Here is a 16687-nt window from a genome sequence, read left to right on the forward strand (position 1 = left end):
CTTGCCGCTGCGATGCTCCCCCCAGCCAGCTGTGGAGTGCGTTGAGTTATGTCGTCTAGACTTGGCGGCACCAACGGGCTGCTAACCGCCAGCTCTCGAGCTCGAAAGGTGAACCACTTTTCATTCTTTGCTATGGCACGGCACCTCTTTAATTGGAATTCTTCCGGCTCCTCTCATCCCTCAGACCGTATCCAGGGGGCACGTTCACACACGGCGCTATCGTCGTGATGTTACAATTTGGTGGTGAAAGGTCTACCAGTATCTATGTATAAACGCAACACGCTTATCAAAAACACATCAGTTTGTGCTTTCTGTATCTTAAAGGTTGTTATTTACCTCAGCTTCAAATGTATTCAATATGACCTCATTTATAACTATTTATGCAATTGAACCTAAAAAAAACCCCAAAGCCCCCCATTTTCATTAATTTTAGGTGGTCCCACATGAGATTATTCTGCACTCATTGTAACATTCAATATCCAGGGATTCCCCTTTTTGACAGCTGTATCTGTCATCTTATTTCTTCCTTTTATGGGGGAGAGGTAGGAGTGTGGGTGTTCCTTATTTTATGAAATGATATTTTGATTTAAGAGGAATCAAAAACTTTTTGATTGGGTTTCCTTCTGATTTTCTCAGCTCTCTTCAAAGATAATAAAGAATGAATGTGACTGGAATCAAGAAAGACAAAAAAAACATTGAGAGAAACTGATATATGATAAGATTAAAAAAAGGAGAATACATGTGGAGATACTTCAGAGGACCTGACTGATCCTTGTGTCTCAGCTTACCAATTGCTTCATTAATCGACACCTCTTCTAAGTGGTGTTTCTGTGTTGGCCAGCCAGTTCAGTCGCTGCCTTTGTCTGTAATTGTATCTTTCTCCTCGCAAGGTAGACCATACTAATGGACATGTGCCACAAGTGACTGTAAGTAGTGTGGGCAGTGTGGATAAACATTGCAGCATATCATAAAATAAATGACTCCAATACCGACAACGCCACAGAGCCGTATATGAGTGTGATTGAGCCAATGGATAACTTCCCCCTCCCCCACGGCGTGATTGCGCGTGAAGCATTACGTGCGTGGTTTGAGAGAAGCTCCCACTTCTGGGAATAGAGCTGTATCGTGTGACGGCAACTAGACATTGACGTAACAAGTGACGCTGCGTTATGTTTCTCGGGATTGCCCGGGTCTGCGAGACGGCCACGTGACGTAATCAGAAATTCATCGTGGATGATGACAATCGGTTTAGTTATGATAGTGAGATAATATGCTCTTCGCCGTCATGATTTTTTCGTAAGATCAATACCAGAGTGATATGATTCAATTGATGATTCTGAAGTGGTGAAGTACAAGAGTAGTAGTCAGTGTGGGAATTTTCAAATTAACTCAGTTATAACAAAAGGTGTGATGTGATGAGGCTAGTATTTGTTTTCAAAATGATATCATGTAAAGCGTCAGGCATTTTCTTTGAATCGGTTCATGGAATGCTCATTCTAAATGCTGTGAAGATCTTCATGTAATCCGTCTGATTGGATATAGGGATATAATTTCAGAAGTTGAGTAAATGTTATTGGACATATTTTCAAAACATGATTCATGTTCATTGTTCCATTAGAATAATTTTCTGTGACAGAAAGGGAAAGTTGTCAGTAATATTACTTTATTGTAATGATTATATCAATTAAGAGAAGAAAAAAATGATTTTACATTATGAAGAGTGGCATAAAATTGATGCCATTATGATGATTAAGGAATAACCTTAGCATGAAGTAGTTAGTATTATGAGTAATTGGGTGTAGGAGTAGGAGGCACATTTTTCCCAGCTTTCCTTTTCACCCTTCCCCCCTCTCACACTACCCTCATGCTCCCATCATACCATTCTCTGTGTAGTTCTCTCTCTCCCCCTCTTTCCATTGTAAAACCCATCAAGTCCCCCAAAACACATTTGTGTCATTTGATTTTTATTCTTTTTTTAATTTCATTGTTAAGAGTTGATGTTTGATAAGAATGAGTGAAAAATTGCCTTTCATTTGAGCCCATTAAGTGTTCACATATGATTATATGATTGGTTATTAAGAATTATTTAAAGCTTTTTGATTAACTAGATTTATTACTGATTTTCAAATTGGCAATACAATTTAGCAGACTCAGGTCTACTGTAAAAACTATTCTTTTTGTGAGCGTGTAATTTTTGTAAATTTCGTGAATCTCTGTTGGTCACATTACAAAAAGTCTACATGCGAACGGTGACAAAACAGATATTGAGCTATGACATAGATCCGTCATTTGCATACAACCTATCACAGTGCGTTGAGCGTTAAAAAATAATACATATTCATGATGCAATCACAGCGCCGCAAATGTTACGTTAAGCTAATGTATCAATGAAATCTAAATAGTAATAAACGCAGCGCAACCTATTGTCACGTCACGAATTTGCATACGCGCTACATCACGATCACGCGTTGACCCGATGCGACCTTGTTAGGCCAATGACATTTAGCCAATCAGCATAGCGTATTCAAGTGAGAAGCACGAAGTTGCTTTAGTGTATGAACATATTGGTGGGTTATTCACTCGGGGCTAAACTGACATGGTTTATGAATATTGAAAAGGTACCATTGGCGAAATGTCACGAAATTCCTCCAAACTCTGTATGAATACACGTGAGTATTTGCTGCAACTTACTAGACAGGTGCATTGTACAAAATACAACAGGTATGGCAGTAAAATAACCCTCCCAAAATGGCCTTTAAGGCCCCATCACACTACAGCGAATGCCCAACGAATGCCAAGCGAAAGCCCAACGAATTCGAAAATATGAAGACAGTTTGCATGTCTGACGTTCTTTGAATTCATTAGCTATTCGTAGGGATTCGCAGAGATACGCTGGAGATTTTTGGACATGTTTTTAAAAAAAAAATCGGCTCCAGCGTATCTCTGCGATTCCCGACGAATTGCTAATGAATGCAAAGAACGCCAAGCACGTTACAATACTATTCTAGTATTACCAATGGATGTGAACATATCTTCAAATTTTCAAATTTATTGGACATTCGTTGGACATTCGTTGGGCATTCGCTGTAGTGTGACGGGGCCTTCAGGCTCACAGTTGGCACACAGTGCCGTCAATGTAAAATTGCGTGTTGTCGTAGAGCTGATTGCGTTTGAGTGAGAATAACACATAATTTTCAACTCGAAAGGTACCGATGTAAAATTTTCACAAAACTCTACAAATGTGGTATGTAGAGCAAGCTTGAAATCTAGATTTTCATAAAAACCAGGTACATTTAAGCAAAAAGACATATTCTGGGAGGTATGAGTTCGTAAAGTCAAGAGTCTGTGTAAATGTCCTATACCTGATTGTGTGCTCTGCGCGGTGCATTTAAAAACGCTCGTTTCCTATGGAGGATGTCACCGCACTTTTATAATGATGAATTCAAAAGCACGAAAATGTTGCCACATGCTAGGGTCTTAGTGTGCTTACAATAGCCTCGGTGTCAAATTGCAAAAACAAGATCTCACGAAAATGTCTGTGACCTCCTGATTCGCGAAAATATGTGTATGCAAAAATAACAGCATTTACAGCACTTGTTTTTCTCACAAATTGGCAACGTTTTGTATGTTTCTTTCTGATTTTGTGCATATGTAATGATTTTAACCAGCTGCATCCAATCCTTCCTTGATATAATATATTGGGTGAAATTCAGAATTGCCAATTTGATGATGACAGGGTGATGATTTCTGCAGCTAAATTTCCTAATAATATGATAGGTTGAATATGGCATTTTTTTCACAGATTGACTACCTCATCTTGCCCAGCCTAATTGTGGTGGTTATTTGCACCCCCTATCAGTAGCATCAGCTTGCTAGGGAGAGCTGGTGATCACACACCTTCAACCCAATGGCTGGTTCAGTGTTTAATATCTACTAAGAAATTATGAATTCTATGTATGAACAGATTGATAGAACAGTCTGATTAATCCTTCCTTTTACTCTGTTTCATTTGTTGTCCTTTTTTTCTGTTTGTTAAAAAAAATAAATCAAAGTATTTTATTGTATGCATTGAGCAGATCCGGTGCTGCATTTTTAAAAGTGGGGGGGGGGGGGGGGGAGGAACCAGTTATATTTCTGGTGCCACTTCTGGGTTTTATCAGCTTACAGTAAAAAAAAAAACCTTGTTGAATAAAATAAAAAGCAATATCTGAGTTACGATAGGGTTCCAAATATAAATTCATCAATTGCAATGTGTAACAGTGAGGTTTAGCTCCATGATACGCCCTAGCTCCACCTTGACATGCCTTAAATTCGCCAGCTACGTAAATACTTCTTTGCTTCTGCGCTCTGCCTTTTGTAGGATTCCAACTGCAATGCTGGAGAATATTATCTCTCAGTGTTCTGAACAGTGTGCTGTTACAGAGGAAAGATATGAAAATCAAAATGCATGCAAAGCAAATTTGACATGGAGGCACAATATCTGAGAGGGAAGATAATCATACCAAGGTGACATCCATTTTCTGAGATTGGTAAAATGCTGTTACACATGGAGTTCAGGACCCCACTTTTACCACCAAAATGACCGTATCGTAAAAGAGGAATAAAAACAAGACAAAAAAAAAATGGGATCATGTTTACATCAGCTTGTGAAGAGCACATCTGCCTTAGTTGTGGTTCACTGTCCGTGCAGCATTCATTAGTGGCATTCTAGTGGTGCCATTTTTCCTTCAAGCCTTTGCAATATTCAGGGGATTTGCTACAGCAGATTGCAGTAGTGCTTAATCAAATGCATATCAAGGGGGTGACTCGGCGAATGATTTTCTCTTGTCTTCGTCATCATGGCGTAAATGCTGCGCGAGCAGGCGCATGGCGTACGGCACTCGCAAAGTCTCCACGCCAATTAGCAAGTCGCAGAGAAATATTCAATTTGTATGCATAATTCCGAGTCAGAGCCAGGACGTTCAAAAATGTTAATCGTAAGATTGGTCTCTTGGGGGTTGGACAGATTGTCTTGCTGCTGTTTGAGAAAGAGAAAGATATATAGAGATAGATGGACAGACAGAGAGAGAGAGAGAGAGAGATTAGGAAAAGAAAGGACTTAGTCAGTTAGCCCTTCAGGGTACGATACGAAATGCAGGAAAGATTGAAGCAAAGTTAGAGAGAAAAGAAGAGATAAAGACACATTATTGATGATTCCTGGCGCAGTAGATAAATCAATCTTTAATTAATTGTATTTGCAGATCTCATGTTTGAGCAAAAGGAACCAGGGAAAGGGGGGGGGGGGGATAGGAGGGCAGAAGGGGGAAGGGAGCTGGATGAAGACTTAAACCTCAGGAATTTCCTTGAAAGTAGATTCTGAGCATTGGTTCACGGAAGTTCATTAAAGTTCACCTTGTAGAAGCTGCCGAGATGCCTCCTTTAGTTTAGAGGAGCAGGCCATGTTTGGACAGATCATTTTATAATGCAGCACGACAGATTGTTTAATTGTACCCTTAGTGAGTAATGAGCTGGATTCCGCTTTTCTGGATAGTCCCGAGCTGCAATGTCGGAAGATTTATATATAGATTCTCCTCCAAAACTGACTCCTAAAAACAATCTCCGATGGAGAGCTGAAGCTCGTGCCAATACAGTGATCTATTGTGTTCATCTAATTTTTGCCTAATGCTTGATACCCGGCCTGCAGAAATCTTTGAAATGAAAACTGATGTTCAGATGGTTTCCCTCACCCCCCCCCCTTCCTTCCACCTCCTCCTCCTCCCAACATAATCCATGCTGGCTTATTTAACGGAGTATCTTAATTCAATTATGTCATGCTCATTTGGCTTGTGTATACGCATTGTTTTTAATTCTCACATATCCGTATACGTCAAGCTGATTCCAATGTGACATGATTTGGATATCATAAATTGTCTCTCTCCTGATTGCATGTGATATAAAAGATTCTGCTAAGTTTCAGACTGATTACTATTGTTAATGCCCACTAACTCCTCGATGCTTGCATCCTCAGTGCTGCTGTCTAATCGTTCCTAACTTCACCATATTCAAATGCTCCATCCCGTACAGTCTGAAATTTGTTAACATTTGCCAAATATCCAAACATCGCTCTTGTTTTGAAGTCAAGAATTCATAGGCAACCATAAACTTTAATTAGTTCATCCACGAGTGAATCTCTTGTCATAAATGTGAAAGTTTATGTATCAATTAGATACGTTTCTTATCTATTCCTCCATCACCAATCAAGGCTCAGATATGAATTAGAATTCAAGACTAGATAAACTTAGTCTGAAAAGAAAAGTAAAATTTTTAAAAGTGCAACAGTGCAAATTTGATCAAAGTCACATTAAAAGAAAGGAAGAGACAACCTTTTAAAGATTCGCAAATGTATGCAAAACAGATCTCGAACAGTTGATATGAATATATGCAAATGAGTGAGCAGATGATGGTGTCTCCTCCCAATTTTCCTTTGAAAATTTAATTTTTGTGCTATAAAAGTGTACAAGCATGATGCTATTCCTGGCTGAATAACTTTAGAATAGTGATAAGTCAGATACACTAGGATTTAAGAATGGAGCATAATTGCACTTGAATGAAATAAAAATCTTGAATTTTCAATTTTTATGTACAAACTATATGACTATATATAAGTTGTGAGGGGATGGCATCATTAAGTCAATATTTGCATATTTGCATTGACTGTTCAAGAACAGTTTTGTGAAAGTTAGCAAAACTTCACAATGTCATAACTTTCCTAATTTCTATCCTATTTTAATCAAATTTTCAATGTTATGCTAGAAAATTTTTACTCTTTCTTTTCAGACAAACTTTTAACCTGCCAGGAATTCCCCTGTAAGAGATGTACAGTAGCTCAGCTCAAACTGTTGTTGGCATTGTAATTAGGTTGCTGACTGTAATGAGAGAGTAAAGGTATTTTCATGGAAAGATCAAGACCACATAAGGCCTTCCGAGTGGGTTACTTTGACGTCCTATTCTGGCTAAAGTGCAATAACTTTAGATTTTATCTTTATTATGCAAACTTCATACAAATCACACAAAAATCATATTCAAATATACAACATACAGGAGCTTAATTTGAGTCTCTGTTGCTAAAAAACAACAACAAAACAAACAAACCACAAAACAAAACATGTTCTACAAATAGAATTCCACAACTCCTTCAGTTAACTTTCAGAAAGAGAGTAGTGATAACATCCGATTAGGAGAATGATAATAGTTTCACCAAAATTGGACAGGAAATGAGAAAGTCATGGCGTATGAGAGTTTCACATGTTTTCACAGAATAGTTATATTGGTTGCAAACAACCAAGTATGCAAATTACCTGATGTAATGATGTCATCAGCTTACGCTGTCTCAATTGGTTTGTTCTCAGAAAATGTCGTTGGAGTTAAGTTTTTTGTTTTGGTTGATAATGTTTCATCTACCACATTTTCCCCATTAAAAATCATAATTGCTTAGCTATTGTAACATGACCAAATAACTGACGCAAAGGATGCATGTTTTTTCTCTCTCTCTTCAAAGGAAACTTACAGAAGATTAGGAGAATCATGAGGCAAGCATATCATCACCTCATTTCATTCATATATGGTGTGGTTACAACTGAAATCATCGTTTCCGGAGAACATGTGAAACTTTGAAATTTGATAACTTTCTTAGCTTATGTTCAATTTCACTGAAAACTTTCTCCATCCTGTTTGTTTTATTGTACTCCATTCATTAAAGTTGGCTTTAATGTGGTGTGTCATTTCATACGGGAGAGACCACCATGTGTCCACTTTAAAGAAATATCAGGTCTGTTTGTTCATGTTCACAGTCACCTGTTATGATAAGACTGCCAGTGCCAATTAACAAAGCTCCGTAAAGGAGCAACAATAAGGGGTCTAAGCTTTATGTAAAATCAGAAATGGGGGGGGGGGGGGGAGAGAGAGAGGAGAGGGGGACATTCATTCATTCATTCATTCATTCATTCATTTTATTTCAGCATGGCACAAGCTTCAGCCAGCCAGGGCTGTTCTTCAGCATGTCCATGCGCATATAAAAACAAAACAAAACAAAACCAAGATGCAATAATAAAATTTTACGAAGTAATATAGATGAACATACAAATTCATGAATAATGAAAAAAAAATGAGTAACTACAGCAACAACACAGATAATAATATGTAAATATGAACACTGTATATGTGTGCACTTGTAATGTGTTATTCTCATTAATGCTCATCTACCATTCTCCAATGCACACTCATCAACTCTAGGTCATCAACTCCATCTTAAATCAGAAGTACAAAATGACCTTTGCACAGGGTAGATAGAGTGTGAGAACTACAACTTGCACTGATGGATGAGTATACTGTTAATTACTTGCAGAGATCATTTCAGGAGGAAGTGAATGGTGACTTGGCAGGATAGATCAAAAGTCAATCAGATGAATTCATTTCTGAATAGTCGAGTGTCACATTGACCAAACACTTTCACAAACATAAATCAGGGAAGTGTGTGTGTCTTTGAACTTATTCTATGTTGCCATGATGAAAGCATTTAATGTAAAGGAAATATTTTGCTTTAATGAAGTAGCACAAAAGTGACCAAAATATAGATATGTAAGATGTGTAGAGGAACACCCAGATCCACAAAAATTTAAACATGAGAAGGCTATTGAAATTGGCACAGTGAGAAAATTTCCACTTTTAAACAGTGACCAACTACAAAGCAGACAAACTTTCAAACAAAGCAAGGCAACTTTAAGTCCTGCCTGAAATACTCTAGGCCGATGAGTTCGAGTGCCTTACCTAAGGGCACGACACCTGCTTCCGGTGGGCTGGAATCAGAGACCCTGTGATTTAGAGGCCATGGTCTTAACCACTGGGCCGCAATGGCAAACCAAAAGAGATATGTCCTGTTTCAATAGCATGTATCAAAGAAACAGAACTGTAAGGTTCCTTGTCTATGTAGAATTGATTTGAAGTATATGTAGTCAACTGAATTACTGTTGCTATACATAATAGTATGTGACTTACCACAATGTTCTGTAAGTATAACAGTCTCTCTGGCTAATATATGTACACAAATAAAGTCACATACATATTTCTATTCATGAACAAAAACAACCTCAAACCAACCATTATGTTTAAGATTATAAACACAAGTGAAAACCAATATTTGTCCCCGCCGAACGAGTTCGAGCAGGGGACTATGAAACGGGCTCCGTACGTGTGTGTGTCCGTGTGTCCGTCCGTCTGTGTGTCCGTGTGTGCGTCCGTGTGTGCGTCCGTGTGTGATCAAAATCTTCAAATTGCTACTTCTCTGTCATTTATGAGCCAATTTTGATTCTGTTTGCTTTATATGATAGCACTACATGGGAGCTTTGAAACTTCTACACAGAATTTCAGTCGTGACCTTTGACCTTGACCTTTGACCTATATTGTACATTTTGCTACAAAATGCTACTCCTTCGCCATTTCTAACCCGATTTCGATTCCGTTTGCTTTATGTGATGGCACTAGGTGAGGGCTTCAAAACTTCTACACAGAATTTTGACCTTTGACTTCTTTGACCTTTGACCTTGATTTTTGACCTGTATTGTACATTTTGCTACAAAATGCTACTCCTTCGCCATTTCTTACCCGATTTCGATTCCGTTTGCTTTATGTGATGGCACTAGGTGAGGGCTTCAAAACTGCTACACAGAATTTTGACCTTTGACTTCTTTGACCTTTGACCTTGATTTTTGACCTGTATTGTACATTTTGCTACAAAATGCTACTCCTTCGCCATTTCTTACCCGATTTCGATTCTGTTTGCTTTATGTGATGGCACAAACCAACCATTATGTTTAAGATTATAAACACAAGTGAAAACCAATATTTGTCCCCGCCGAACGAGTTCGAGCAGGGGACTATGAAACGGGCTCCGTACGTGTGTGTGTCCGTGTGTCCGTCCGTCTGTGTGTCCGTGTGTCCGTGTGTCCGTGTGTGCGTCCGTGTGTGCGTCCGTGTGTGATCAAAATCTTCAAATTGCTACTTCTCTGTCATTTATGAGCCAATTTTGATTCTGTTTGCTTTATATGATAGCACTACATGGGAGCTTTGAAACTTCTACACAGAATTTCAGTCGTGACCTTTGACCTTGACCTTTGACCTATATTGTACATTTTGCTACAAAATGCTACTCCTTCGCCATTTCTAACCCGATTTCGATTCCGTTTGCTTTATGTGATGGCACTAGGTGAGGGCTTCAAAACTTCTACACAGAATTTTGACCTTTGACTTCTTTGACCTTTGACCTTGATTTTTGACCTGTATTGTACATTTTGCTACAAAATGCTACTCCTTCGCCATTTCTTACCCGATTTCGATTCCGTTTGCTTTATGTGATGGCACTAGGTGAGGGCTTCAAAACTGCTACACAGAATTTTGACCTTTGACTTCTTTGACCTTTGACCTTGATTTTTGACCTGTATTGTACATTTTGCTACAAAATGCTACTCCTTCGCCATTTCTTACCCGATTTCGATTCTGTTTGCTTTATGTGATGGCACTAGGTGAGGGCTTCAAAACTTCTACACAGAATTTTGACCTTTGACTTCTTTGACCTTTGACCTTAATTTTTGACCTACATTTTTTGTACATTTTGCTACAAAATGCTACTCCTTCGCCATTTCTTACCCGATTTTGATTCCGTTTGCTTTATGTGATGGCACTAGGTGAGCGCTTCAAAACTTCTACACAGAATTTTGACCTTTGACTTCTTTGACCTTTGACCTTAATTTTTGACCTATATTGTACATTTTGCTACAAAATGCTACTTCCGGCGGGGACATGTATTACGCACCGCGTAATTTCTACTTTTCCTTGTTTTATGTTGAGAATGAAGGTGTGGGTGAAATAGTATCTACAGAAAATCTAGGAATTCTTTTGTACTTTTTGTCTTGCTTGCAGTCATTGTGTGCTTACTAACTTTGAGTCCACAGTACTCTTGACATTTGATACCTAAAATTCGGAGGATATAAAGTTCTTGTTTACAAAGAACTGAGATTATAGTATAAAATCAGGCAAACACGTGTGCTCTTAATATGTAATGTTGTTTTTAAAGCTGTTTTTCTTCCCCTTTTTTCACTTGACTTTGCAAGATTAATCATATGATGGATGAAATAAAAACAAGTTCAGCTCCAATGAAACTCATGTGTATGAAACATGACTGAAAAAATGTAATCATTCAACAACACTTTTCAGGAATATTCGTCATTATGGTTATTGATTGACCAATTTTATCTTTCATTTGCAGTGTGATGATTTGATATACCTGTCTTGAAATCAAAGTGCTTTGCTGCTGTAGAAAGGCTCGTTAAGGTTGACAACTTTGTGATTTGCATCATGATGTGCAGAATTCTAGATTGAAATAAAATCAAACATCAGAGAAAATGTATGATATTATGGAACTTGTGAATATTTGATATGTTTACATCCTGAGAACATATCTTTTTTTTTTTTTGCGGATAAAAGTCAGCGACATCATTGCATCTTGTCATAATCATTACAGAAAATATTTGGTATAAGATCATGGAAATATCAAATCCAGTAGATTGGATCTGATATAGCAGTTATTTGAGTGAAAGCAGATTTTCCATTTCTTCAGCAAAAAGGATTCACAAGTTTATAAAAAGATTTTTTCAAAAGGAGTATGTGATGGGCAAGATTTAATGGCGGGCCGACTTGTGGCTGCATGACAATATTTTTGATGTTTCAATTCTTGCCGCAGTTTAAATGGTGACGCACACATCAGTGTAACAAGCTTAATTTAGTTGTACCGGTATCCATGACAAAAAAGCTCCTAAAAATGATGCCGAGTAAGACAGGTAGACAGTTACGAATGGTTTGTGCATTCTTCTGCGAGAGGAAGCCAGCGCCGTGTCTGGCACCCTAGAAAAGCCTCGTTTTTATATCCCACCCCATATCTGGCGTCTGTTTCTAGACAACGCCAGGCACCTTGGTGTCTGCCCTCACCATACGAGGAGGTTAACGGGGGCGACAGCCTCGCCAGGAATCGGCGAGGGCCCCAGTCAGCCTGGCTCCGAGCTAATGGGTCGGAGGATAACTCGTGGAGCCATCAACGGCAGGCGCTCCTCCTTTTCCTCTCTCTCCCTCTCTCTCTCCTTTTTGCTCCCTCTCTCTCCTTTTCTTTCTCCCTCTTTCTCCCTCTTTTGCTCTTTCTTTCTCTCTCTCTCCCGTTTGTCTCTTTTTCCTCATGGGCCACATCTTGCTCTTCTTCTTCTTCCGAGTCTTCTTCTTCTGCGAGTGAGCGGTAGTTAATCTCCGCCCCCTCCCTCGACTTCCAATTGCTCTCATCCATCCTGGTCAAAATTAGATTCACGGTGTTGTTCCTTGATACACTCTCTCCTTCTAAATTTGAGTATTCCCATCCCTATTTCCCCTCAAAGATTAAAAATATTTCACATATTTTGGGCAGCGTAATGAAACTTGATTGTCTTTTTTTTCTCCTTACTTTCCATTCCCCCCTAACCAATATCATTCCTGCATGTACATGCTGTTGCTCTCTTTCACACATTGTATACATTGTTGAATGTCTTAACGACAACAGAGCTGTTTGTATTACACTCTAGTAGATGATTTTAGATACCCATTCAGTATGCAATAACTGTTTTTTTTTTCAAATTATAGTCGATAATTAGGGATCTCTGAAGCTGGAATATATTGAGTCATAAACTGTTTGTGTAAAGAGTTTCTAAAACATGCTGGCACACTGTCTTTGAATTCAGTTCATTTTCATATCACTTGGTGTTGATTTTGCTCTTCTAATCAATGTATTTTCTGTGCTTTGCACAACAATGTCAGATTGGCTGCATAGTATTAGTGATTCGAAACTGTATCAATTCACTCACATCTATCACCCCGTTCATACTGTTGACAAAATGCGGGATGAAAATGAGAGTATGTCCACAAGCTGTCCTGTGCCTGCCCTCCTCCCTGGTAAGTCTAAGCAGTCATGAGACAAATCAAAAAGCACAAATGCAAGACAGACACTGGATGAATATCATGTTGGACCATCTTGCATGAACAAGGAAAAACCTCTAGACGTTGTGCCATAATCTGCCCTCTGTTGGCAGTAAAAGTGGTCGTAGCATTATATACCGTGAGTCTTGTTTGTGGTTGCGCGCCTCCAACTACACACGTTCCTTTGCTGAGCCTTGTTGATGTAAACAAATTTGATGTGCAACTATGTAGCTTTTACAACAGTAAATTTTTGGTAGTGAAAACACAGTGCGTACATGTAAAGTATTTCTTTTTGCACCTCACTTATCATAACTACTCAGCTTTATGAAAACATTTCAAAAATGTGATTCAATTTGATAATCTCATCATTAATCTTGAATAAAGTCTGATGTAGCAATACTATCCCTTGCCATATTATAATGGAAGCATTTCTATAGAATTACTGTAATTTCATACCAAAGAGCGCAAATCCATAGAGGGTGTACTTGCATATTGATATGAAAAATTTTAACCCTAAAATGTGCATGATATTTCACATTTTCGTTGTTACCTTACCAAAATCATGTTACTTAGAGTTATTTCACACATATCCTATGTATATGTGTGGATTTTAAGGCAAATATTTACAGTTCTGCATTCATTTGAGAACTATGTTTGTCAGTGAAAATAAGTATTAAGGCTTCCTGTGTGCTTTTCCAACTGGCATTGTTATATGATGGTGAGATTTCTTGTGTCATTTTCTGTATTTGTATATGAAGTGTATTGAATGTTAATTTTTGTTGTCACTTGAACTGAAACTGCATTGGTCTTACCCTTGAGACACAGTGAACAGCCCCAGCACATTCATTTTCATATTTCACTTGACATTGATGTTATACAAACAAGCAAGATACAAAAATATGATATAAAGTGGATCATCAATAGAAAGTGTGTCAGCATATCTGCATATGAGACTATTTTCAATAAGATATGAAATATGAAGAAATCGCAAAAGCTAAACTTTTAAATGGGTAGTTCCATCAATTTTTTGTCCCCAATTATGTACAGAATACTTTTGTATGTGATTGTATACATCTTTTTGTACATATACAAATGTATAGTATTATATACAAACATACATAGATATATATGTTTTTACTGTTTTTCAGTGTAACATGGGTTATATCGTGAAAGCATAGGCAATTCTCGTTCTCATGTTTGGTTGCCAACCAAGAGAATGATAATGAGATTTGAAAATTATGATGGATATGAACAGACCTATTCCTTGTAAAGATTTGAATTGTTCTTTAAAATTTTATTTGTGACTGCTTTCAAGCTTGATCACGTGTGTGGTGTGGAGAGAGACCAGCAGTACAGAGTTCCTTTCACCCGAGTACAAATGCAAGAGCATAGATTCTCGGCATAGCACACTGCTTGAAGGTGTGACTCTAAGAAATTGTACTGCAGAGGGCCAGTCCAGTAGGATCATCCACTCTATGATCATCTCCACTGAATGAGACCTTGCTGAAGACAACTCCCTCCTTTCAAATCCTGCCTTTTTTATCAACCTTTGTGCACATTTTCACAATATCTGATACTTTCATCTACCATAAGTCCCCCCCCCAAAAAAAAGGATGCTGTTCGTTATTCCGAAGGTTCGTTAATCCGAAACACACAAATTCCCTATACCTATAGGTTCGTTATTCCGAAAATGAAAAAGGGTTCATTAATCCGAACATTTGTGGCATTATTCCGAAGGTTCGTTATTCTGAAGGTTCGTTATTCCGAAGGTTCGTTATTCCAAAGGTTCGTTATTCCAAAGGTTCATTAATCCGAAAATGAAATATGATTCGCTATTCTGAAGGCTCGATAATCCAAAAATGAAATAGGGTTCCTTATTCCAAAGGTTTGTTAATCCGAAAATGAAATAGGGTTCGTTATTCTGAAGGTTCGTTGACCCGAAAATGAAATAGGGTCCTATATTCCGAAGGTTCGTTATTCCTAAGATTTGTTAATCCGAAAATGAAATAGGGTCTGTTATTCCAAAGGTTCGTTAATCCGAAAATGAAATATGATTCGCTCTTCTGAAGGCTCGATAATCCAAAAATGAAATAGGGTTCCTTATTCCAAAGGTTTGTTAATCCGAAAATGAAATAGGGTCCTATATTCCGAAGGTTCGTTATTCCTAAGATTTGTTAATCCGAAAATGAAATAGGGTCTGTTATTCCAAAGGTTCGTTAATCCGAAAATGAAATATGATTCGCTCTTCTGAAGGCTCGATAATCCAAAAATGAAATAGGGTTCCTTATTCCAAAGGTTTGTTAATCCGAAAATGAAATAGGGTTCGTTATTCTGAAGGTTCGTTGACCCGAAAATGAAATAGGGTCCTATATTCCGAAGGTTCGTTATTCCTAAGATTTGTTAATCCGAAAATGAAATAGGGTCTGTTATTCCAAAGGTTCATTCATCCGAAAATGAAATAAGGCCCATTAATCCGAAAATTAAATAAGGTTCGTTAATCCGAAAATGAAATGAGGTTCGTAATTCCGAAGATGGAATAAACTCATTGTAATGACAAAATACGTGGTTGTGATTAAAAAAAAAATGCTATGATATTACGCAATGAAAATTCGATAATGTCTCGGGGGGGGGGGGAGGATGATACATGTGTATATTTTCAGGTAAAGCACGTCGTGTTGCGTGAAGAAGTGGCATAGATGAATGATCTTGATTTTGATTTAATCTGAACAATTATTTACCTGAGCGATTGAATTTAGAGCGTAGGGGACTGTGTGATCTTTCTACAGCCTACCTTCAGACAGCCTCACATTTTTAATGATAATAACAGTAACGACAATAAGATTGATACAGAGAATGATTAATACGTGTGGACAAGACTAAAAAGTAACATTGATGTTAGTAATGGCAATAATTATAAATGGTAACAATGATGATAACGCATAGCAACTGTAATTATTACTAGATTCATAGCGAAAAGTGTCGTTATATACCGGTATCAGCATTTCATATTAACCCGATAATGAAACGACCTGCGGCAGAGCCAGGAGGAACTGGCAGAGGAAGGGGGGGGGGGGGATAGAAAGAAACGTAATATTAACCTGTGGCGATGAAGCATTCTTTTCAATGAAAGAAAGAAACACATTCCTTTGGAACGCTAAAACAAGAGAACCTCATTTAACTTCTCATTTAATTCATGCAAAAATCGTTATCGTAATCGTGATCGTTAATGCCCCGACACTGTGCAGGCATGCTAACCTGGGAACATTGAACTGCACATTACTTGAATATGAGACCATTCTGAAGCAAATAATTTTCACACAACAATAGATATAATGTACTCTTAAATGAATCCCACAAGGATTGGAACAATCATCCCCCCAGCATTCCCACTGATTCCCTCTGATCAGTTACTAGCCATCCCCTTTAAACCGAATGCAAACATGGCTCTGTAACTTTTTTAGAATCCTGCGAAAGTAATAAGACTACTGTAAAAGTGGAAATTTTCGCGGTGTTGAAATTTTCGTGCGTTTCGCGCAACCAGAAAGTACCGTGAAAATAAAAGCACGCGAATATTTTTGCTTGCCATATGTTCCTGTGTGTGATGTATTGATTCCGCAGAATTATAAACATGCGAAACCCTTGCTGGCCAAGCGCGAAAAAT

Source organism: Diadema antillarum, unplaced genomic scaffold (assembly GCF_040938485.1).
Source record: "Diadema antillarum isolate AM-2024a unplaced genomic scaffold, OU_Dant_1.0 scf00000167, whole genome shotgun sequence".
Lineage (NCBI taxonomy): Eukaryota > Metazoa > Echinodermata > Echinoidea > Diadematoida > Diadematidae > Diadema > Diadema antillarum.